Below are 26,136 nucleotides of genomic sequence, written 5' to 3'. Positions count from 1 at the left end.
TGGCTGGTGTGGGATCGACACCTGTGTCTCCAGCCCACAGTCTCCCTGCAGGAAAGTGTTCTCAGACATCAGCATCGTCTGGCCCCACTCCACTCTCCTGTTGGGTTGTTCCTGCCTCAGTCTGCCATCCTTCACCTCCATGCTCTGCCCCAGGTGGGGAGGGGTTACCCTCTCCTTGCCACAGGAAGGCAGCCTGAGGGGTTAGGAACCTGCTGGAGGCCACATCACTGGTGACCTTAGCAGAATCATGTTCTAGAAGGGTACTGGGTTTCTCCTGAGTGACTCAGACAGGATTTAGGACCTGTCCCTCTTTTGCTCCAAATGAGTCTGCCCAGGGACCTGCAAACTCACATAAGCTTTTCTGTCTCTGAGTTGTCCCTTCTCCCTACTTACTTTTGCCTATAAAAATCCTTTATCCTTTATAATCTGTGTTAACTTCTGTCTTGAGAGGACTGACTGAGAGTATGACCTTGGGTAAGTAACTCAGCCTCTGTAAGCCTCAGTTTCCTGGTCTGTAAAATGGGGACAATAACAATACTGTGAGAATTAAATAGGGAAATGCATTGCAAGGGCTCAGCATGTTTCCAGGAATAATATAGAAAGGCAGGCACTCAACAAAAATAATTGTAGTCATTGTTATGCCTTCTCCAGTCACTCCTATCAGAAGTGGTTTCTCCAGGCTCTACATTTCTGTCCTCCACATCCTATTTTTTCTCACTCTGTTCTATAGTATGGATAGTGCCTCCCATCTGTTCTCTCAACCACACTCTGAGCTCCCAGAAGATGCCCAAAACTCCTGACCCAGAACCGGGCACACAGGACCATTCCCTCTGGCTACCAGCTGTGCTATGCCAGTTCCCAACTCAGTTCTTCCAGGCTCTGCAGCCCTGCTGGAGCCTCTGCTCCCTGTCTCTGCTTCCTCACTGATTATTCCCACCTTGGTACCATCCACTTGGCTTCCATCACCTCCCCTCCCCTGAAATCACTCAGCTCAAGGTCGCTGTGGTCTCCGTCTTGCCAAGTCCAGGGTCCATTTCTTGGTCCTCCTCTTTTCTTGATTTGTAGCAGCATTTGGCACTGATGCTCACCCCTCTTTGTGAAGCACTTGCTTGGTGACCTCATGCTCCCCAGTTCTCCTCCTGCCCCTTAGGCCAGTCCTCCCATCTCCTCTGTTGGCTTCTCTTGTCCCCACCACTAACTGCTGGATGCCTTGCAGCACAGTACGTAGCTCTTTTTTCCTGCTGACCTACATTCACTTCTGAGTTATCTCATCCAGTCCCATATAAATATGATCTATATACTGATCTCTCCCTGAGCTTCAGACTCATAGATCCAACTGCCTACTCCCTGTCTCCACTTGGATGCCTAATGAACATATTAAAGTCAACATGTCCAAAACATTATTTTCATTTTCCCCTATCAATCCTAGTATTTCCTGGTCTTCTGCTAATCTTAGTAAATGGCACCAGCATCCACTCAGTTGTATAATAAGGAATATGACTGGCCTTTGTCCCTGGTTCCTGGGAGGGAGACTCTAGTGACAGAGAATTTCTAAGTGATAGAGGCGTCTTTGTTGTGCATGAGCCCCTGGGACCACATCTGAGTTCATGCTAATAAGCTGAGTCAGGAGTGGGGCTGGTCACCAGCAAGACCAACTATGGGATTAGAGAGCTGGGGCTTTGGGCCAGCCTCAGGGAAGAAGGGAAAGACAGAGACTGAGTTCAGTCATGTGGCTAATGATTCAGTCTCTCATGCCTACAAATGAAAGCCCAATAAAAATTCTGGACACTGGAGCTCAGCAGAACTTCCTGACTGGTCAACAATCAATGTGCTGGATGTGTAGATATGTCCCTTGTGGGACACCTCACCCTAAGTGTCTCTTCATTTGCCTGGTCCTGATCTGTATCCTTTATAATAAAGCTGTGATTGTAAGAGTGTGCTTTCCTGGGTTTTGTGAGTCATTTTAGTGAATTATCAAACCAGAGGGGGTTATAATTTATGGCCAGTCCATCACAAGTATGGTAGCTTGGGGACCCCACTGGCAGCTGGTATCCAAAGTGGAGGCAGTTTTGGTAGGAACTGTGTCCTTTGACCCATGGGGTCTGTTCTAACACTGAGTGGTTAGTGCCAGATTTGAATTTCAGCCCCCACGTGGTGTCAGAATACACCCCAAGAATCATCTAGTCAGAACACAGCCACTTCTCCCTGCTTCCACTGGTACCGTCCTGGCCCAGCCAACATCATCTGCTAAATTACTGCATCTGCCTATGCCCTGATCTCCCTGCTTGCACCCTTGCCCCATACTTCTGCTCTTCATAGCAGCAACAGGGATTCTGTTAATGCATGATTCAGCCCACCTCAACCCCCTGCTTGAATCCTTGCATGCTCCCATCTCACCTGGACTGAAGGCAAAGTCTTTCATGACCTAACCCCTCACCAACTTCCCTGATCTCACCTTCCACCACTTGCTGGTCAGCCACTGGAAGAGGTCTCCGACAAATGATTCGGAGTATCATAAAATCTTTTGCTTCGCAGCTGGTTGCTATAAAGATTTATTTACATGATGTAGAAGGGAGCACAATAGGGCTGACAGTTCAAACAGTTTGAGCAAAAGAAAAAAAAGATTTTGTCAGTGGGTAATAAATAGATGCTCTGAAAGCAAAATGTACCAGGTCATTGACTTCAAAAGTTACTGAGAGACTGAAGAGAAAAGATACACAATTGAGAAAAAGGCATTGAACACAGAATCTCCTAACTTGGGTTTTAGTCTTATGCCTCCCATTTCTCAGTTGTATGACACATGACATCCTCTCTTGGAGCCTCAGTTTTGTTTTCTGTAGAATGGGGAGAATGCTAATATTCCCTGGTCCATGTCCAAGAGTCACTGTGACAGTCCATGAGAGGCGGGTGGGTACAGACCAAGAAGATGTTATTTAGCTTACTCCTACACTAACACTTACCAGGGCAGGAAGTCCCAGGACATTTGGACAAGAAATAAGGAATCAGTACCAAGTAGATCTCTAGGAATAATGGCTGATTTTCAATCTCTCAGTAAAGTGCTGGGAGGAGAGATTTTGCTGAATTGGAGGAAAATGCTAAACCAAGTTGTTGTGCATTGTGGGGCCAAATTTTCTCCATCAACTGTCCCCTCAGCAACTCTGAGATCCTGGGCACAGGCCTGGGTCCCAGCCTGCACCCTGACACTGGACCTCGAGCAGGCAGCCTCTCTCTGGACCTTGAGGTCCTACCATCCTTGTCAGCCCACCTGCTAGGGTTGCTGAGAGTCAGAACCCCTCTGGCAATTAGACCATTGTCAGGCGCTGGCAGTTAGACTGTTGGAGCTCAGCTGGGGTGACAGTTTGGCAAAGGCACCCCCAAATATCTCTGCATATGTCCTACTTTCTGCCCTTGCCTAAATCCAAAATCTGGAGTCATCCTTGACTCTCTCTCCCTTTCTGCTCACATGTTGACTGTCATTCTCGTCTGTCCACTTCTCAATAACCACAGCCACCATCAAGTCCAGACTACCACCATTTCTTGCCTGGACAACTGCATCAGTCTCCCAACTGGCCTCCCATCTGCTCCTGACCATTTATTCACCACAAGCAGCAGCCAGAGCAGTATTTTGAAAACAGAAGTATTTCCCCATGACTCCCTAACTATAACCTTCCAGTAGATTTCTGATGTTGTTTGTCTAAAATCCAAACTCTCCTAACAATAGTGGCCTTACAGTGCTGTCCTCCTGCCTTCACCTCTAACCTCTCAACTCACCAGCCTCCCCCCTTGCTCTGTGTTCTAGTGATGCTCAGCTTCTGTGTTTACAATGCTTCCTGCTCAACACAGGACCTTTGCACTGGCTATGCCCTTTGCAGGAATATCTTTACCCTTATTTGGGCTTCCCTTTCCCTTGCCTTCACCTTGGTCCATCATCTAACATCTGTGACCTATTCAAGTAGATGCATACTCACACATTCTCCAATTTTCAGCTTAAACAAGCACTTCCTAAATGAAGCCAACCTTGATTCAACACTCACCCACAACCTCCCCAGCAGGCTGGGTTTTATTGCATTCATCACATTATAAATATTATTGGATTTTATCACCCCCATTAGGCTGTAAGCTCCATGAGGGTAGGGACCAAGTCTTCCTTGTTCATTCTCTCACCAGAGCCACACTCATAATAGGAACTTGATCATTTGTAAAATTTTATAGACTCAGCCTGGAATTGTTTTTGAATCTCTTATGTTCCAGCTACCTATACAGCTTATATCTAATCACTGATTTTTCCTTATATCATCAATCCCAGCCTACAGACACATGCTGAGCACCCACTTCTCAGCCCAGTGAGGCCTGGCAGCAATCAAGGAGATATGCAGACAGATCTCCATGATCTGCCAGTGCTCCAATGGAGTATGAGCCCAAGAGAAGGAGTGACAGCCTGGGAGGTCAAGAAAAGCTACCGGGTTGAGGGGCTTTAGGAATGGGGCCTTAAAGGATGCTTAAGAGTTTGCCAGGTTGGGGTGGAGTAGAGGGAAGGGCATGGGAAAAGGCCCAGGAAAATGAAATAGTACTAACACATCTCCCAAATTTTCTTCTGGAGTTTTGCTTCTAGAACTGACAACTAGACCCTCACTCTAGCACATGTGCAAAGGCTGCCTAACTAGATTATCTGCTACAGCAACTCTTAGCTTCTGTTCTCATTCTGCTCCACTTTTGCTCAAGAGTCTGCTGTGGCTTCCTACTACTTTCCAACTTAAATGTAAGTTGCCTACTATTGGATGCCTGCCTCAGCCTCTTCCCATCTCTTACTCTCAGTGACACATTCTTTCTCATTACTCTGACCTAGTCAGCTTTATATCTACTAAACTCAACAATTAAACCCTCTACACCCAACTTACTCACCTCTTCTTTTTCTCCACCACTGATTTTATAAATCAATATCACCTTTGAGTTGGTACTAAGAAAAACAGCTTTTCAAATTTGAGTTTTCATGTCCAGAAGTCCATTTGAATGATTTTATGGCTTATAGCTAACTCACTGTTTCTCACTGTAGTAGAAGTGCCAGAGGGCTTCCTGGTAAACTCACCTTTTTGTGGGCTGAACCCTTTTGCTCTGACCTTGCACAGCCCACTTGTGGTGAATGGACACACCTAGGAATGGTCATAGTTTTGCTTCTGGGTCTTGCTGGAGAGGTGACATGTTACCCAGGTGCACCGCTTGTGTTAGGTGTCTGAACACACCTCCCTGGGGACCTTTCAAAGACGGGACAATGTCTTCTCCATTTACCACCCCCTGATATCTCCCCAGCTTCAAGTCCTGTGCTCTGCAAAATAATTGGCCACAGTCACCAGGAATAGACTGCCCCTGTTATTGGGCCGAGTTGTGAGCCCAAAATTCATGTCACAGTCCCAACCCCTGGTATCTCACAGTGTGACTGTATTTGGAGACAGGGTCTCTAAAGAGATGATTAAGGTAAAATGAGGTCCTATGGGGGGCCCTGATCCAATATGAGTCATGGCCTTATAAGAAGGGGAGACCAGGGCACAGACGACACAGAGGGAAGACCCATTAGAATGCAGGGAGGAGACGGCCGTCTGCAAGCCAAGGAGGGAGGCCTCAGGAGAAACCAACCCTGCTGACATCTTGCTTTTGGACTTCTGGCATCCAGAACTGTGAGAAAAATAATTTCTGCTGCCTAAGCTACCCAGTGTGTGGCATTTTGTTGTAGCAGTCTTAATAAACCAATACAGCCCCCAAGGCCAATTCTCTCAGAACCATGGTTACAGGGATGGAAGAAGACCATGTGACACTGACATTGGCTTTGGGTAAAAAAAATTGTTTTGAGAAAAAAACCACTTTAGAATGAAATGTGCTGACATAACAATTCTTGTACAGCTGACTGGCAAAATGTACATACACACACACACACCCCACATTGACCACATTGGGTGGGGGTAGAAGTTTTCCTTAATGTAACTGCTCTTTGTGATAAACTAAACATTCATTCCACTGGAGGAAATTAGAAAATGCAGAAAAGTACAAAGAGGAAAGAAAATAAGTCACCTGTTATATCACCACATTACAGTATCTGTTTCTCTAATCTCTCTTTTTCCAACTTGCTTACTTATGTCTCTATCAATTTTTTAAAAATGCATTTAGGATTAATTCTGACAAGCTCCCTTTTCACTTAACACTGAATTAAGACCATTTTCCCCTACATTATTAAAAATTCATCTCAAACATTGTGTTCTATGGCAGCCCAGACCCACACTATCTGCATGAGCAGCTCCCTCAGTCCCCTGCTGTTGGACATCCAATGTTGTTTCCTATTTTTCAACTAATATAAATAATGCTTTAATAAACATCTTTATAGATGAATCTTTGCACATATTTTGGGCTACTTCCTCACAGCAAATTTCTTAGAAGCGGGGCTACTGGTTTCTTATATTTTGAAAGAGAAAACGTTTAAAAAATTCTTGAAACACTCAAGTAGGTTATGCCACTTCGGGGAGTGTAACAACTTCTGACCACACATATTAAAAGCTCCACAGAGTCTATGTATTTACTTTAGACATCTTTAAAAAAGGAAGAAATAATGAAAGAATCAAGAAAACCTAGGTTACCTGGCTGTAGTCAATGCAGGAAAGCGACATTCATCCCTGGCTACACCGAAGTTGCCCTTTAGGTGAGACCCTGGTTACTTAAGAAGGAAAGGAGATGAGCTGGCTGTATTTACAACACTGTGGAATGGGTACCCATTTTACAGATGCAGAAACTGAGGCACAGAGAGATATAGTCACTCACTTGCCCAAGGCTTGAAACCTAAGGACTGAAATTCAGTTTTATCTGGCTCCGAAGACCAAGGGCTTAACCATTACATCACACTGCCCCAGGGCAAGGTCTGTAGGGATTGGGCTTGACTGACTCAGGCACAAGCAGCTGGTCTGGACAGCTTCAGGACCACTCCCAGATCCAGCCCTGGTGTCCTGTTTGGCCTTCCAATTTCACTGGTGCTGGGTGTGCAGGGCTGGGAGGTTGCAGGGCTGGTGTGTGCCACGGGAGTGCATGAGCCTGTGAGGCCCAACTGACCCCATCAGATGATGGTCAACATGCCCACCCGGCCATTTGCTTATCTGGGTCACAAACACTCACTGCTGTGTTGACTGTATTAGAACAGCCACAGCAGTAAGACAGCCCAGAGAAGGATGCAGCAATATGAATGTCAAAGCAAAGTGTATATAGATAAAAGCAGGGAGGAACAAAAAAACACCCCAAAACACATCTGTGGCAACAAGTAAATGAATCTGTGAATAAATTGTTCTCTGTATTTTCCAACCTTTTAAAAATGTGATGTTGCTTTCATAGGGATGCTGTAGAAAAAAAGATTCTCTGAAGTCAGATGGACCTGGGTTCTAATCCTGCCTTTTATCAGTTTTGTGAGCTTGGGTAAGTCACTTCACTTCTCTGAGCCTCAGTCTTTTCAGCTGCAGAATGGGGATAAGCATTTCCTGTTCTCAGGATGATCTAAAGTAAGAGATTCCTATCAAATCCTCGGCACCATGCCCTGCACGAGTAAGAACTTAGCAAATACCACTTTCTACACACCACCTTGCTGAGCCCTGGAAAGGCAGAGAGATTAGGGCCCTGCTCTGAGAGGTGCTAGGCATGGGAAGTGAGAAACAATTATATTCTGAGGCAACAAGCACTTTAATGGAGGGAACAAACCAACTCCATGTTATTTTCAGAAAATGATCATGGCTTGCCTCTCCAGCTCATGACCACAGCAAAATCAGAGGAGGGCCATGTTCATCTTTGACAGCTCTGTAATCCTTCCTCCAGGATCACATTTTGCTTCTCCATAAAAACTTACCTGTCCCAAGTCCCAGTTCCTCAGGGCCCTGACAGTCAGATAATTTCTACAATAGATACAAGTATCCATGGTTTATTAGACCACCCCAGGTAGCATTTGGGAAAAAAAATGAAAGTAGTATGCACCTAATACATAAAACTCGGAGAACATAGAAAACTCATATTGCATAAAATATAATTTGGAAATAATCACTGCTAACCTACATTTTGGAGGAAGCTTTCAAAGCTTCTTCCTCACCCTCTCTGAAGGAGTGACACAGATGGTGATTTGGGTGCTCTGACAGGTCAGTGGCAGGGGGTTTGGGGTAGGCAAGGCTCTATCCTATCAATCACCCTGGGGTGACTATTGATTCCACCTAGGAATGAAGCCAGCTCCCCTACACAGACACCCCCAAAGAAGGACGATTTCTCCAAGCTTGGGAAGTAGCAGCTCTGGGCCACTGGCAGTGGATTGGCTGGCTTGTCCCAGGGAACACTCCATCCAGTCCCCCAGGCAAAGGAGAGCTATCTCCAAATGTTTGCTTGTAAAAAGATGGTTTGGAGCTGGGGCGTGCTTTCCCATTGACATCATGGCGGTGAGGGTCACAGACTGACCCACAGAAGTCCCACCTACCCAGGACAGGGGCCAAAGACAGCATTCCCAGAGCCAGCTCCACACAGTCAGTAAGCTATCAGGACTGTCCTCTGTAGGCCTCCAGGCCTTCATTCTGTTCCAGACCCAACCCAGACTGGGCCGGCATTTTTGGCACAGTGCGCACCCTTAAGTCCCAACATCAAAAAAAAACCCTTCAGTATGGCTGACCTCAGGGAGATAATCTAAAAATAATCAGATGGCATTAAAAATAACTAAAGTGTGAATGACTGATATGATAGTCACATAACCTACACATGACTATTGCTCTTTTTCTCTAAAGGACTTCTACTAATCCAAGCACCCATCTATCTGGCAGGATACCACACCAAGGTAAAGTGGTATCACACAGGCTCCATGGGACTGAAGCTTCAGCTCTGCTCCTGGCTTCCCTCTTCCTTCATGGTTACCCATAGGTCTTTGGGAGTGGCTGTGAGAGCTTGCTTATTGGGAAAGGTTAGGAAGGCTGGAGTAGTCAGGGTGGTAGGGGTCGGGAGACCAGTGGTGGTTGGCAGATGATGGTACAGGCAGGCAGTTTGTAAACGAGGTGTTTCTAAATGGGGTCACTATTGGCACTGTCGTATGTACACAGATGTGAGTAGTATTCCGAGTCCCTCCAAAGTGAACTGGGGGTCTTGTCTCTCACACTCACCTGTCTCCTGGGCTGCTCTCAGTCTGCACTCTGTGTGCGGGAAACCTACGAGCAAACAAGATGGAAATCAGAAAGTCCTGTCAGAGAGGCTTGTATTTTCTAGGTCACAAACTGGTGGCCAGAGATCTGGATCTGGCTGTTTAAATTTTAATACTTGTTTCAAATTTAGTATCTGAACTGGTCCCAGTATTTAGAAACTGAGAGATTTCATGCACAAGTCAGCTTTCTGACTCGTCTGGGGAGAGCTGCCCCTCTGGGCCACGTGCCAGTAGGACAGTCGTGGGCTGGAGCCATGCAAGCTGCCCCTCTAGGTCCACAAATGCTCCTCAGTCCCAGCCTGTCTGGCCTCTGTGGGTGCTCAAGGGTGCTGTCCCCACTTTGGTGGCTGATGCCAGGACCAGCACAGCCTGGGCGTGCTCCCCTTTGGGGCCTGCCTGGGCTCCTTCCCCTTCCCTTCTCCTGCTCCATGCAAATAAACCGTGAAGTCCAGAGGGAGAGGCCAGACCAGTGCCTTGGGGCAACCCAGGGTGAGAAGGTCGAGTCAGACTCCAGACAGCGTTTAGGTGGGCGACCCTGCTGTGCCCTCCCTGGTGGCTCTTTCCAATATCCCTGCTCTGTGGCTCTGGGGAGCTGAATCAGACAGGGCTCCGAGTTGTCAATAAATGACCCCTTGACAAAAGCGTGGGCAAGAGTGGTGCAGGTTGCCCCTGGGTGGGAGCAGACGTGGGAATTCTGTTGTCACCACCCCTGGGGTGTGGGAGGAGAGGATGGTTTCCACATATGGGCACGGAGGGGATTGTGTAGAGAAGATCCCTGATGGGAGCTGTCACCTGTGGTCCAGGCATGCAGGCAGCCCCAGGTGACCCTGAGGAGAGAGCTGGGAGACTAAACACCCCAATGACTCTCCCTGCTCATTTTATATCCTGCCAGGGCTCCCCATGGGCCAGTGCCAACAGGAAGCTGGGGCGATGGGGAGGGGATGCATTGATGCATATAGGTTGCCGCAGGGGTGGGGTGGAGAGGGCAGAGAGTGGGTCTTGAGGGGCAACTGGCATAAGTCCAGCACAGTAGCCCTGCCTCCCTATGCCCTGTTTACCCACAGTATCCACACCCCTCAGGTCTCAAGCCAAGGCTAACCAGGTCCTACCAACTGTCAAGAGCTCTGTTCCACCCCAGTGACAACTAGTTGGCTCCAACTGTCCCTAAGCCTCTCTGTTCTGCTCACCTGAACTAAGCCTGAGTTTTCTGCCTATCCACCAGCACCTCCCCTCCTCCCCACTCCTAGTACCTGGAGCCTGGCCCAGGCCCTGAGCTCCCTTCACTGCCCCTACCTGTTCTCTTCCACTGGACACCCTTCAAATTCCTCTCATTATGGAGCCAGGCTGTTCCCTTCCTGGAAAGACAGCCCAGCCCAGAGTTCACAGAGATCCAGGAGCAGAGCTGCACGGAACCCACAGGTGTGAGGTTGACGCAGAGCAGTCATGGGGACAAAGTGGCCAGCTGAGAACTCCCCTCCCCAAACCTCTTCTGGGAAAAACATGAGCCCAACAAGAGGCAGCCACAGGCGGGGTTTCATGGAACCCAGAGCTGGAAGTGACTGGGGAGATCATCTGCTTTGGCACCTGCTTTGTAGAGATGGGGAAACTGAGGCCAGGAGATGGGTGGGGCTTACATAGGCCACACTGCCAGAAAGCAGCAGAACCAGTGTTTTGTTTGCCCACCAGGCTGTCTCTTCCTCCAGGCCTGGGACACAGGACAGCTTGGCCATGTCAGGAGACTGGTGTTAGGCTGGGTTTGCTCAATGGCGATTTTACAACATTGGGGGATTTCCAGTTCAGTTACTTCTCACCCTGACACTGGGAGGCAGTTACTGTTAAAATTCCCATACTACAGATAAGGAAGTGGAGTCCTAGAGAAATTACCTAACACACCTTAGACCAGCACAGCAGATGAGCTCTGGAGCAGAGGCACCAATATCAACAATAATGACCATTGTTGACTCAGATGCTTTCTCTAGCATGGCCCTGTGCTGAGGCCCTTACACACAATTTATCCCATACAGGGTTTTTATGCTTCCTTTTTTACTAGAGATTTTCTATTAGTTTTTTTCACTTGGCTAAAACATGGAGAATATATATGTGTGTGTGTATATATATATATTTTCAAATTCATTGAAATATAAGTGACTTATAACATGATATAAGTTTAAGGTATACAATGTGTTGATCTGATACTCTTATATGTTGCAAAATGATTACCACCCTCTCATTAGCTAATACCGGTATGACATCACATGATCATCATTTCTCTTTTGGAGTGAGAAAATTTAAGATCAAATCTTTTAGCAACTTGCAAGTACATATGTCCTATAGTTTTAACCAGGTAAGACTTAACATGGGGTTATTTAGACACCTCCTGACCATTTTGTTCTACACACTCTTTTTCTGACCCTTCCCTGACATCTCAGGTCACATGAGGCAGAAAGCTCAGATTCGGCCACCTGTCACATCCAGTACTCTTCCGGCGATGTTCAAGGGGTCTCGTCTGGCTCTGCTGGACCCACCCTCTCCCACTCAAGGCCCTGAACTCATGGACACAGCAGCAAGATCCCGGGCTGCAGGCAGCCAGGCCACCTCATCAGCAGTACCTTTGTCTCCTCTAATGGGGACTGTTGGAATGAAAGATTGATGAGCAATCTGTCCCCACTGGTGAATTTTTATTTATGGAAGAAAGGAGACCCCAGCCCCTGGTCCCAAGCAGAACCACAGGGAATGTGGTTCTTGGGTGTCACCACTGTTAAAGTTACAACCATACTGACAACAACCATAAACCCCGCATCCAAGTTTTTCTTTCTGTAAATAAAAGTGATGGGCTGGGATGGGGAGTGATTGGTGGGAAAACTGCCAGAGCTCCAGAATGGAAAAGCTCTGGAGGGAAATAAGGGTAAGTGAGACTAAGAATCCAGAAGGTCTGGGCACGTCCGGGCCGAGGGGCAGCAGGTCCGGGAGCCTGAAGGCCATCCAGCTGTCAGTCTTGCCCTCTAAATTGTAGGTGACTGAACCTCACACCCTAGATCCTCTTCTGGTCAACAAGCTGAGATAGGGCTGAGCTTGAAGCATGGTCACAGTTTGGGGGGAGTGGCAATCCCACGTTTGTAGAGAGAGGGGAGACCAGGCTTCAGGTCAGTGCCTCAGAAGAGCAGGATGCTTGTGGGATTATCTGCAACTCAGTTCAGTTCAGCCCAATTTCAAAGGCCTGGGCTTGAGTCTCTGCTTCGTCATTTACTGGCCCATGTTCTTGAGCAAGTCACTTCAACCTCCCAAACCTTGGTTTTCTTCTCCATAAAATGGGGATAGAAGTAGCTATGGTGGAGGGTAGTGGTGAAGGTAAAATGAGAAGATGTGGGAAAACCCTGAGAGGCCTGCTCAGCAAACACTGAGTTCTTGATGAATGTTAACTATAACAAGGAAGAATAAACCACTAGTTCTGCTCTCAGATTGTTCATAAACTGGTGGGGATCACATACTGGCTAAAAATAAAACTTGCAAGAAAGAATGCAGTGAGGGTAAAATGGCACTACAAACACCAAGGGTGAGAATTCAGGGTAGGAATCCTTTTGACCTGGTGGTAGTAATCAGGGGAGGCTTCCTGGAAGAGGGGACTTGGAAAATACTCCTCCAAATGCTTTCATTCTTTTCAAGTTCAAGGACTAATCTCCTTGGATGGGAAGGCTTCCCCAGCCTGAAGTCCTCTCTAGGCAATCTAGGCATCAGTGAATGTGTATTTGTTTTTCAGTGATACTACTGTTTAGTCAATAAAATCATGAGTGATAGGCTCCCAGGGGCACCAGACTTTTCACCTCACATCCTACCTCCTCCAAATATCTCCAGGAACCTTCCCAGGATTGTTTCAGCCCATGTGGATCCCACTCTTCTCATGTGCCACTAGCACTCAAGGCCCAAACCATATGCCCTAAATACCCTGCTTGCAGGGGAGGAGCCTGGCTCTAGTCCCATCTTGGCCCCCTGCTCCAAGTGAGATGCTGGGTTAGTGCTAGCCACTCTCTGTGAACAAGAGAGTTGGAGTAGATCAGAGTCCCTGAGAGTGAGCACTGGTGGGCACCAGTCCTTTGAGAGGCTCCCTAGAACAGGGTACCATGTTTCATGCTGTAGCCCCTACTTCCTTCATAAATTTCACAAAGCAATGAACACATCAAGGCACTGACAAGTCCTGCAACATAAAAACCAGCTTAGTTTTGCTAGACCCAGCATTTCCTAAACTAATTTGTCTCTTGAACCTTTTTGGAGTAATGCCTATTAACACCCACAAAAATAGCATTTCTCAGAATCCACTTTGGGAAGGATGGCCTCAAAGGCCTCTCAGGTACCTTCCTGCTCTGTCATTCAAGCATTCAATGTAAGAATCTGGGTCTGGAATTACACTCTCTGAATAACTACTCCAACATGTCTCTGCTGTATACCTGGGTAAGATGTGAGGGTGCCCTCCTCTAGATTCATGGCAGGCACTGTGTCTAGATCTCTGTCATAACAATCCTTGCACTACAACCATGGATGTCTCTTCTGTAGTGGACCATAAGCTCTTGAGTGGGGGAACGTGCCTGGACACTGGGGTGTCCTATAGGGCTTGACAAGCTCAGTGCTTGAGACACACAGTGTGTGCTCAGTAAATATATTGAATATTTTTTATTCAAAATATTTAACAAGTGCTATGGCCTTGGCATGTACTAAGAGGGATGCCAGCTATAAATAACCTACAGGACTCTCCTGACTGAGCTTGTCAATCAAACACCAGCCCTGGTGGAATGAAAGAACGAGTGAATGAATTTCAAGACTTACATGAAAGACTATAACTATTAACTAGAGAGAAAGAGCACTTCCTAAGGCAAAACCCCATGCTGTGTTTTCCCCTTCTGGGCCTCTCTGGTGTGGTTGTTCAGATCTCAGGTGGGGGCTGGGTAGTACAAAGATGACCCCTCCCCACCATGACCCCAGGCTGGAGCCAAGACTGCATGAGAAAATGGACTTTTCTGTGTCCTCAACAGAGCTGGCAGCAGCTTTAGCATTTCAAATTTCCTTTTGCAATCTGAATCCAAATTGAACATTTTTTCAAGTAAATAATACCCTTGATGACAGTATTGCTGCAGGAGGCTCAGCAGCCCTCAGACGCTCCGAGGCAAGGATGTGCAGGAAGCCATCAGAGCACAACACAACCCCAAACTAGATATTCTGGCTCCATCTACCAGACTCCCTGTCTTCCAAGGGTGTGAAGAGTGAGTGGGGCATTTCAGAGCCTGGCATTACTAACAAACATTTTCTTCTGCTCATACCTGGTGATGCCACAGGAAAATTCACTAAGATTACACACTGTGGATGCTGCACTGTCGTGGGCTTTGGGGACCCTGGGTCAAGGGTTAGAGAAGTCTTGTGGCTGGAAGTAAGATTAGAATGGGTCAGGGCCCTCTCTGAGTGACAGGCAGCACCTGATGCCTGCTATGCCCCTGGATGGGATGGCTTCAGATTTCCATATTGGTTTCCCTCCTCAGTCAGGATTTGAAGTAGATACCACCTGGTTTGAGTTACAGAGTCCTGCTCAGAGCTTCCTGACCCTCGCCTTCTGGGAGGTTTGCAGGGGAGGTGTGAGACCTCAGGAGGGGCCAGATCCAGGCAACATCGAGGGGGCTCAGAAGAGAATAGCCAGGACAATACCCAGCCTGATGCTACCAGAGTAGTGTTTCCCCCTCTGGGGCAGGAGTGGCATCCGCATCCAGGGACCTTCAGGGTGGCCCCCAATGCCACCCCATGAATATTGAGGCCCACTGCAGGGAAACCACTCCAAGAGCAGAGTCTCCTAGTTTACCTTTAAAAACTCATCAATGCTGGCTAAGTATTTTCTTAACCAAGCAGAGCAGGCCTCCACTGGTGGGAAGCAACATCTACCTAGAATTTAATAGCACGAGCAGCTTGCCTCCTTTTTGAAAATATTTTTGTGGTTATTTTCTACGTATGACAGCTGTTACCCTTTTTTGCCATTTATGGCAGCAATAAGGTTTCGTTCTAAAACATATTTTTGTTAAAAAAAAAGCTCATTTAATTAAAAACATTAAGTGTTTTTTAGTACAAGTGGTCTCATCTACGAGGGAGGTATATGAGTGACTGGAGTCTGGGAAACATGCATCTAGTACAACCTGCCCAATCCACAGATGTGCACTGAGTCTAGATGGGAGGCACTGAATCCCAGAGCCTCAGCTTCTAATGTTAACACACACAGCCTGTTAACAGTAAGAGCTAGGATGAAGGAATCAGGGTCAGGGTGTCCAGACTCCTTTGTGAAGCCAGGCTGTGAACACCTTCCCTTAGAGTGGTCCTCACAGTGCAGGGGAAATGCGACCTTATAGACCTGCTACCTCCAGGGTACTGGGACTCTGCAGAGGCCAGAACTAGGTCTTTCTTAACAGTTTACCCCACAGAGCCAGTCACAGAACTGGTTTCAGTGAGAATCTGGTAAAAGGGATGGGTGAGTGGATGGACAGATGGATGGTCAGGTGGGTGGGTAGATGGCTGGGTGGGTGGATGGTAAAGAGACAATTAAGTGGATAGATGGAGACATAGATAGAGAAGGGGGTGGGAAAATGGGTGGAGAAATAAATGAATAAATTGTTTCACTGATAACTTAGGGTCTCCCTCCCCAGTTCACTCATCCAAAGGTATTTTCATTCTGTTGGACACCTAGCAGAAATTGCTTTGGGACAAAAGAATTGGTGGTGAAATGTCAGATACCATGATAGACTGGTAGAGACAAAGAGCCTTCCCATCTGTGTCACCAGGGAGACCTTGAGGCAAAGGTGAGCGACACTGTCCAGATTTCCCAGAGCCTCAACTTCTAATTTTGCTCTTGAAACTCACCCTCTGACCTTGGATGAATTCCCTCCCTTTCCTGGGCCTCAGTTTCTCCATGTGTAAAATATGGAGGGATGAGTCAAACAAGTCTCATTATCTTGGCATCCTGTGGCCGTCCTAAGGCGAGAGCCTCTCCAAGTATGTCCAATGCTGCCGGCAGGCACTGATCTCAGTCAGACTTGGCTTTTCTAAGAAGCCTTTCTGTAAACTGATGTGCTGAAGGCAGCCAGATGATCAAGTAGCCCCCAAGAACAGAAGAAGCAGTGGGTTCCACAATGCACTGCCTTTGGAACCAGATATACAAAGGAGAAAACGCCAGAAAGGCTGGTGACATGCGGCCAAGTTCTCAGTTCCCTAAATGATGCATCCCTTCATAATCAAAACCGTGACGCACAAGGGATGGAAAAACCAGAGGTGGGAAGATAAGGGAGGAGCTGGAGGGAGCAGCTCAGAGCACAGGCTCCTGGGTTAGCCTGGCCTGGGTGCAAATCCTGACCTTGCCCCTTTTAGCTGTGTGACCCTGGGCCAGTTCTCCCATCTCTCTAAGCCTCATCATAATTTTCTTCTAATACAGGAGCACAGTAGTGCTCCATTTCATGGGATGGTTATAAGAATCAAAGAAGTAATCCATGTACATGTACTGGGCTCCATAGATGCTAGTTCACAGTCCCTGTAGTCTGTGAACTACAAGGCAGGGTCTAGATCTTGTCCAGTAGGATTTTTCCCAGTGGGCAGCATGGGAGTGGATGTTTGCTCACTTACTAAGTGTTTATTGAGCACCTACGATGTGCCAAGTTCTCTCCTCTGCTCTGGGGACTCAACAGTGAGCTAAGACAGCCCCAGTGTCTAACCTTGTAGAGTTTAAAGTCTTGGATAGGGGATGGGGAGATGGTCACTTACCAAATGGTCACTCAAATAAATATTAAGTTTCACTGAGGCAGGGTCAGAAAAGGGGAAAATATGATAGAGCGGTGTCTATGTCAGGGCCCACTTTGTCCTGGGGCAAGGTCATCAGGGAAGTGAACTGAGACCTGAAGGATGCACAGGCTGTGAACAGGTAAAGGTGTTAGAGGTGGAGGAATGGGTAACAGAGAGGTTTAGCAAGTGCCAAGGCGCTGTGGCAGGAGAGGCATAGTGTGTTCAGGAATCTGAGGGGCAGCCAGTGTGGCTGGAGCAGAGAAAGGGGCAGTGTAGTATCAGATGAAGCTGGAGACATGGGTAGGGGCCTGACTTCCCAGAGACTCATAGGCCACATGCAGGGCTTTGGTTTTTTCCTGGGAAAAATTGGAAGCAATTAAAGAATGAAAAGTGGAAGAGTGAGGGGTCTTGCCATTGTGATGTGGAGAATGAATGTAGGGAACCCAGAGGAGGCTAAGAGCAGTGAGGCAGTCATGAAGCTCTCAAAGCAAGAGACAATGGTGCCCCACACTGGGTGGTGGCCATAGAGTGGAGAGCAGCCAGGAATAGCCCTCATCCAAGCTTTGGCAAATGACTGATATGCAGGGAAGCAATGCTCATGAAGTCCAAGAGGATTTTTCCTTGTGTGGTCTCTTAGGGCTCTAAACTCAGTCTCAGCCCATGGATCAAGGAAGTCCCTCCCCAGAGGCCTCAGTGCAGGACAGCTTCCCTGAAGTAGGATGTCCATGCAGTAGTTAAGATGATGCCATTTACAGTGTCCATCCACAGATTTTACAGTTTACACCCACCTTTTATAGCCTTTATCATATTTGATCCTCACAACTAGTCAAGGTGGGAGACCTCTAAACCCCAACCTCTTTCCTGACTCTCTTTTGAAGAATAAAAACAACAATAATCATAATAACTATTGCTATACAGGTGATTCCCATTATTAGTGGTAGTTATGTACTATAAAATACCTGAGAAATGAATTAGTAAATACTGAACCATTGCTCCTAGGGGAAATACAGGGATAGGTTTCTGCAAGCTTTTATTTACAATATTTTCATCAATTGATCAATACATAACTGCTTTATGTGTGTTTCTGTGTAAAGGTACTTTATTTTATACTTACTGTTGGCGCATTAACATTGAACTCATGGCTAACAGGGTTATAACTCATGCCTGAACAAAGCTTACCCAACACACATATTTTCTCCATAAGACACAGCACAGCCTTCTTGGCTCAGGGACACCAGACAGCGTTTCAGCACTGCACTTGGGGGCCATTTTAAACAGTGAAATCACCAAACAAAAGTGCAAAAATGAGGAAAATGTAGCACAAAGTAGACCACAAAAGAGCACACTTGTTCAAACAAGAGGCAGAGTGACACCTTGTTCTACCTCAGCTGGGAACTTGTGCACTGGGTGCCTCAAAATTTTCACTGCTCTGCATATATCAGCAAATGACGGCGAAAGCACCGTGGCTACTGATTTGACTGTATGAATAAATGTTAGCAAGTAGGTGAATTAAACAATAAGGTATCTGTGAAGAGTGAGGATCGACTGTATTTACTATTCATTTGTTGATCTGACACATATTCTTTGAGGGTCTCCGGGGCGCCATGTGCCCTTCGGGCGTTGGGGAGGGGCGCACAGCCTGCTCTCGCGGGGCTGACCCTTCATTCACTGAGCACATGCTCCATGCCAGGCAGCCTGCAGCCTTGCCACCGGCACCATCTGGCCTCATCACCTTGTGGCCGGGACTGTTATTTTTCAGAGGAGACAGAGAGTTCTGGTTGCAGGCAGAGTCCCACAATGGGGAAGTGGCCCAGCAAGGATGACAACCAGGGATGCTTCCTCTGGAGTCCAGTTCCACAGCCCAAAGCTTCATCTGCATGTCCTCATTCTAAAAACTATTTTCACACCAGATTTCTAAAAACCCTGTTCATTTCCCCCTTCCTGCCAAGTAAGCAGTTCAGCTCACAAACTATATTAATCCCTGGCATAAATTCATTTAAACAAAATATTGCCAAGCAACGCAAAGATAGAAATCCTCTTATGACCCACATGGGTATCGACGCTATGCATTGACAGAGGGCTGAGCCTCTTACATCTGACTGTAAACAGACCCAAATCCTGGAGCAGAAAGTCCAGGCAGGCCCGGAGGACAAGAATGACCACTTGCCATGGCAGGGGGCAGGGGCTGCACTTCACCTGCTAGTTTTGCTGTGAGCCTCCCAGATCCCTATAGACAAAAGACAGCAATACTTAAGTGTGGGACAGTTTTTAGTGAAAACCAGCTTTAAGATCCTGACTATTTAACTTCCCCAAGGCCCAAATACTGCATTTAAGACTTTATAAAGCATTTTCACATGTGGGCTGATCTACTTCCCTCCAACTGAGAGGTAGATGGTGATGTTAGCCCAGTTCAGAGAGGGTGAGAGCAAGGCTCAGGGAAGGAGGGAATTGCCTAGTGTCACACACCTGGGCAGGACGCGGAGCTGAAGTTTGACTCCATGTCTGTTGCCTCCCAATGACGCAGTCTTTCAACTACTTCCTCTGGTAGAGGAAGAATGGTTTCTTTCTTTGAGTTGATCATATCACAATTGGAAAATGTGTTCCAGAAGTAATAGCAGAAAAGGAGGGAGTGGGTGGTTACACACATAATCCCTAAGCCATGTGGGCTGGTTTTGCAGCCCTGCCCTGCCATTTGTCAGCTGCATATCCTGGAGCAAGTTCTTTTACTCTCTGTGACTCGGTTTCCTCATCTGTAAATCCATAAAATAGTATCTGCCTCAGAGAGTAGTTGCAAGGATTAAGTGAGTCAATATTTGTAAAGTTTTTAGCACAGTTTGCCACTTAGTAAATGCTATGCATTTGTTAAAAATTTTTAAAAACTAACCTAGGCATAAAGCAAAGGGAAAAGCATTTGACAAATTTGTTGTTTCCTGATTCAGTAGAATTATGTATTGATTTGTTGTAATTGATGTTACTACTAATAGTCAAGTGACAAGACCTATAGGAACTTAAGGTAGGAAAAGAGTTGTACTACAACTCTGCATTTAACTGTTATTAATCTATTTTATACACGAGGACTTTTTAGGCTCAGAGAGGTGAAATGACTTGCCCAAGGTCACACAGCTTGTAAGTGGCAGAGTCAGGATTCCAGCTCCATCAAGCAACAAGGCTGGTGCTGTTAACCACTCTGCCTCCCTTCTAATCAGTGGTGCCCAACCTCCTGCTAACTGCGATGGGCTTTGGGAGAGAAGGTCTTTGCCCAGGGGCTGCTGTGGACACAGCGGGACAGACCATGCAGAGTAGACCCCATTCCTGCCCCCAGGCTGACCCTGCACAGGGTCTGGCAGCCTAGAAGAAAACCCAGGGCTCCCAACATTATGAACAATGTGCCACTCTCCCTAAGGCATTGGGTCCCCTGTATTCTGAGCAAAAAGGAGCAGAAATGTCTCCATGTCAGATACAGCTTCAGGATTAAAACCACCGATCGCTCTTCAGAAGATACCAGAAGATTTAACATAAGTTGCTGTCAATTTCCCAATTTGTTTCTTATAGAAGAAGTTTCAGGAGGGCTATTTTCTTACCCTGGTTGGCTTGCACCCAAAGCTAAAATACCATCCCACATCTAGAAGAGAGGATGAACTTTGAAGTTAATGTGAAGTGGCCCATGAGGTCCCCCACTTGGATCAGGAGACTCGGGTTCAAGGCCTGGCTCAGCCACTATCTGGCTGTGTAACTTCAGGAAAATCCTTTCCTTCTCTGTGCCTCATGAGCAGTGGGCCATGGCTCCAGGCCGAATCCAGCCGACAGATGATATTTTGTTACTGTCTCAGAGAGAGTTTTAAAACTTAGGAAAATTACATATAAAAGTGCAGATTTCTAGATTTTCTTAAAAATGGGAATATCTGGCTCTTGGGTTGCATATTCCCACAAGATGAACTAATGGATGGCCTCGTTTGTGACTGTTCCCTTAGAGAGGCCCCAGTTCCCACCACTCCCCACTGCTTATGCCTACCTGGATGCAGCATGGTATCAGCCTGGCCCTAGGGACATTTGAGTTTTCCCTCATTGGGGTAGGTAAGTATCCTCTGTGGGTCCTTTAAGCATAATGTTTACTGGTTTCAAGAGTGTCCCTCCAAGTCCCTCCAACTTTTATTGTTCTGAGGCCCAGTGGGAATAGGACCTCGCCTTACTCACAATGCTTACCCCAGGGCTTGGCAGGTGCTAAATTTCTGATGAAATCCTCTGAGACAAAGTTGACTGGGAAGCTGGAATGAGCACTGAATGAGTCAGGAGGGCCTGGCTTTGAGCTCTGGCCCTGCCACACAGGGACACTGGGCATGGAGGCTCCCTTCCTCCCCTCCTGGGCTTCTCTTTTCACATATAAAGAGGACTGACGAGCTCAGTCAGGTCCTCTTGCAGGTGACAAGGCCCTGCAAAAGCTCAGACACTGAGGTCCTGGTTGATCTTTTCAAAGGTCATGGGCCCCTGTGTTGTGACAGCCCAGGGAAAGTGCTTATTTCTGCTCCCCTGACTGGCCCTCCTGCTCCCCACCCTACACTGGGTGGCTGGAGAGCACAGCCCTGCCATGAGGCCTGGTCCCATGGGGAGCTGTGGGCTCCTGGGGAAAAAAGGATCTTGTCTTTGGGGGGAAGCAATGACTTTGTGACTACTGACTGGGTCCTCAGAAACCCTGGCTGAGTCAGGGGTCCCTTGAAATGAAGATGATAAGAGGCAAATATGTGCAAGGGCTAGGTGGGACCAGTGTCCCCAAGCAATGTGGATCTAGGCTTGGTATCCTCATTCTGCAATTTTCCAGCTGTGTGACCTCAGATGAGTGACTTGACCTCTCTGAGCTTCTTTTTTCTCATCTATAAAGTGGGACTCCTAATCACTATCTTACGGGATCATTGTGAGAATAAAATGAGTTAACACATTTGCATGCTTCACAACTGTTATTTCCCCCACCTTACTCCCACTTCTTAAAGGTTTCTGCTGTCCAATGATGTAATAACAGAGGATATGATTCCCTCCATCCCAGACTTGCCACCCATCCCCAGAAACAATATATTTTTCTTCCCCAAATTCCACTCTCTAGAAACCTAATACTAACAATTCATTATTTACAGTTAATGAGACCTCAGTTGTTAATGGACACAGAACAAGACTAGGGCCTATCAATGACTGACACTTTATTTAGCATGAATTTGTTCAAAATCAAATGCCTTCTTTTCTGAAGGAAAGATATGGAAATGGGTATTTTAATGAAGGGAGGGCACAATATTGAAGCATTGGACCTTCACAGAGGCCACAGGGTGGGCAAAACTGGAAAACTGCTGGGAGAGGCAGTCTAACAACCTTCAATATTTTATCACCTCCCGAAATAATAACCCTGAGCAACAAAGCTTAGACAAATGTATATTCTGAGTATCTGACAAGAGTGCCACAAGATATTCCGTCCAACCTTCATTCTACAGTTGAGGCAGGGCAGCCTAGTTATGGTCCATCCAACAGCCATTCTCCTCTCTTCTCTACGCTGTCAAGATAGAACAGGATCAGGAAATACCTGACATTTACTTTCCTAGGCTCCCTCCCAGCTAAGGGTACCCTCTGATCCATTCTTTAAGACTTGGCTAGAGGGATCCCAGGAAAGATTTCTCTCTCCAGACCAAAGACAGAGCCACAAGGAGAACCCTTCTTCCTTGCCCCCTTTCTCCCTGTGTTTGGATGCTTCCTGTGAGGAGGTGAGGTCTGAAGCAGTGGCAGCCATTTTTCAGCCGTGAGGCAGACACAGTGAGATGGCACCAGATCCTTACCTGGGGACCTACCACACCAGATTTTTACTACTTTAGTGCTTTAGTTGTATATTCTATTACCTCTAGATAAAATGTTCCTTCATGATGCACAAGGTAATGTGATTTGCTTATAGCCAACTCACTATTAGCTGGCAGTGGTGGCTACATGGTAGACCCTGTTTTCCATGGTTTCAACAGCACCATAGCACCACATCCCAAGGTGATCTTTGCTGGGACCCCACCCAAATCAGCCTAGGACACATCCCCAGTGGTGGCCCAAGTCACTCCTCTACTCAAGTAGTGCATCTTCTCTGGCTTCTTACAGATACACCAAGCCAGTTCCTAATCCTAACCAACTGAACAATCTCACAATGCCAAAAAGAGCCCCAGAACCTTCCCATGGTAACCTTGAAAAAACATGTCTTCTGGGGTCACTGTGACATAAAATATAAAGCACATGTACATAGGCTTTGAAAGAACCAAGCAAAGGCCATCCTGGGTCATCCCTCTGCCTCTAGAGGGATGGTCTGTCTTCTCCAAGAAAGAAGAGCACACAATTGCCTTTTGCACCTGGACCCATGTCAGGGCAGCTAGGTCACCCAGAAGGACCCTTGCCTCTCTCTCCGGTACCTCCCCTGTGAGTCTCCTGGCACCTAGAACTCCACATGAGCACGTCATACCTTATGTGTAAGACTTTGCCCCCTGCCAAAATACAAATTATTCTGCTCTTCCTCGGAATGAGCTTCAGGTCACTCTTTCTACGGACAGGTTTGGTGGGAAAGCCCTGTTATATGTGGAGCCAGGGCTTTCTGTCAGGTGGCCAGAGGTCCGAGTTGTGGGTGTTATTCAGCTTGAAGCTGTCACAAAGAAAAGGGAGATGACCCTGTCTGTGTGGTGTCAGGGACCCTGCATGGCAACTAGGGGGACACAAGCCCTACGTGACAGAGGACAGAGCCATCTAACATTCACAAGGTGAGTGTCCACAGGAATCAGTGGCTCTCACTGGCCCCAAGGGTACAGAGGTGAAGGGAGTGATGGGGACTGTGGGGGCTTGGAGAGTGGCCACCCCTCAGAGCTCAGGATAATGTGAGCTTCTGAATTTTCAAGAGAAGTTGGAAGTCCAGGCTTTTCCATCTCCCAATTTGGGGATTTTGGCAACTAATTCCAGTTTAAAACAGCAGGCAGGGTAATTCAATGTACATAAAATTAAACCTGCATCTACAGGGCTAGTCTGAAGAGCCCCAGTGTAGAGGCTGTGATTTAGTTTTAGTGGTTAGGAGTGTTGCAGCTCAAATAATCAGTAAATGGCTCTAAAAGCCACATGCAGCTCCCTCCCCTCCAATGACTGCTGAGGACTCCAGGCAATGACTTTCTGGCTCATAAGGTGTGTACAGTGAAGTTTCTCCACTGTGCCACTGTGCCAATTCTTCCCATGTCCCAAGACTCTGAAGCCAACTCTATCTCTTCCCCCTGCCTTCTGCAGTATTCTGAGCACTCAGGATTGCAGGGACAGACAAGAATCAGAGGTGGCTGTTTAGCACAACCTGCCATGATAGGGCCTTGCTGGCAAATTCCACCGGCTCCTCTTAGGTAGCATTCTGCATGCAGTGATGTCAGGGCATCCACATGCATCTTTCCATAAAGTCCTGCTCTTCCTGAGAAGGATGGCACTCTCTGGGTCATTCTCATCAATCCCTGCCAGCTTTGCACTGACCAGGCAAGGCTGGCCTCTGTAAATGGTCCCGTAGGGGGTACTTCACTGAGCACTCCCTGGCCTCAGCTCAAAGACATTCCTACCAGCCAGGGAGGCTGTGGTGGTGGCTCTAAGAGTCCTCTCAGTTCTACCTGTTGGACCTCCTGGGGACATGGGCAGAGGCAGAGGACCCCTGGGAGCCACCCAAATCATGGCGCTGGGCCCCCAAACCTGCACAAGTTCTTGGAGATCCAAACTGTGCCACTCTGCAACTGGGTGACATCCCATAACTATGGCCTCTAAAAAAAGGATGAAAGTCCCAGGCCTGCTGACCTCTTGGGGGTCAGGATGTGGACAAGCCTGATGCATAAGTACTGTTCCAACATAAAGGCTAATTTCTTTTCCTGTGGCCCATGAGTGCTCTCCTGGCATTAGCTCCCCTGCTCTTGTCAGCACAGTGACAAGTTGCTTTGCTCACCCAAACTCTCTGCCTCTGAGTGCCAGGGACCTGCAGACAGCAATGTGAAGTGACAGTGGGGGAGGCTGGGCCATTTCCCAGGAAATGCACAGGGCTTGTCTTGAAAGGCTGGCTTCAGGCCCATACCACCTTTCTGGGCTGGAGGAGGCTGGGAAAATGAGCTCATTCAGGCTGAAGGGCCTGGATGCCTAAGACCCTAGGGAGATAAGGAAGAACTTGTAGAAACAGGGATTATTCTAAAAGGCAAAGCTGGTCCATTGCTTTCCTGATTTAAATGGCTCAGGGTTTTCTACTTCCAGCCAAGACGGAATAACAGAGAAAAGTTTACCCTCACACCTACAGAAACCTAGGACTAAACATATGAAACAATAATTTGTTTGCCACTAAATAGCAGTGATGGTCAGTGATCGCTGAAAAGTGGGAAGTAAGAGGTGGGCCCAGTGACTGTAGCAGCTTATTGTCTGCAGAGGTTTCCAGGCCATGGCTCAGGTTGGAGAACCCATGTGGAACCCAGTGCACTCCCTGAGTTGAGGAGAAGAGCTGAAAGTCTGGGACAGAGGGCTGGAGAGACAAGAGCCATGCAGAGAGCTCTGGAGATCAGCAATGGTCACCTCCAGTATTCAGCTGGTACTGATTTGGCCTGTATGTGGGACAACTACCTAAGGCCAGGGAAAGAACCATCCAAACTACTAAAGGGGATGAGGCCTGACATTCAGGCAGGGCTGGGAATAGTGCCTGCTGTCATCAGCCAGACCAGCAAACTTCTGGGGCATCAAGTAATCCGAAGGGTCTTGCCCTAGCAGGGGAAGAATACTTAGCTCTGAGTTGAGCACTGCTTCTGGTCCTATTTGACAAATGTTCAAAGCAAGACCCCAAATGATCAAACTGCTTCCAAGTAGCTTAACTACATCTCAGACAAAGCTTAAGAATATTGCTGGAGATACAAAAATATCTAGCACCTGATAAGGTAAAATGCAGTATCTGGAATCCAAGAAAAAATTACCAGTCATGCAAAGAAGCTGGAAGTTATAATCATAATGAGAAGATAAATCAATCAAAACTGACCCAGAACTGATCCAGATATTAGAATGGGCAGATAAGGACACAGTAACAGTTATATAACTGGGCTCCATATGTTCAAAAAGTTAAGTAGAGATAAGGAAGATTTAAAAAAAGACATAGATTA

General features: G+C 47.2%; 1 protein-coding gene across 15 annotated transcripts in view; it reads right to left on the bottom strand.

The window, feature by feature from the left end:
- ATP2B2 (ATPase plasma membrane Ca2+ transporting 2) overlaps positions 1-26,136 on the bottom strand; it is a 353,731-nt gene that overhangs the window by 276,654 nt on the left and 50,941 nt on the right. For 13 of the 15 annotated variants that reach the window (XM_057506664.1, XM_057506651.1, XM_057506661.1 and 10 more), the window contains exon 2: positions 9,153-9,197. The exons of the other annotated variants lie outside the window; for them this stretch is intronic. The gene's annotated coding sequence lies outside the window, so the exon portion shown is untranslated. The remainder of the gene's footprint in view (positions 1-9,152; positions 9,198-26,136) is intronic. 15 annotated transcript variants of the gene reach the window in all.

The sequence above is a fragment of the Manis pentadactyla genome, chromosome 1 (assembly GCF_030020395.1).
Source record: "Manis pentadactyla isolate mManPen7 chromosome 1, mManPen7.hap1, whole genome shotgun sequence".
In the NCBI taxonomy this organism is placed as follows: Eukaryota; Metazoa; Chordata; class Mammalia; order Pholidota; family Manidae; genus Manis; species Manis pentadactyla.
The sequence above is the reverse complement of the archived record's forward strand: the minus strand, read 5'-3'. Positions and strand labels throughout refer to the sequence as shown.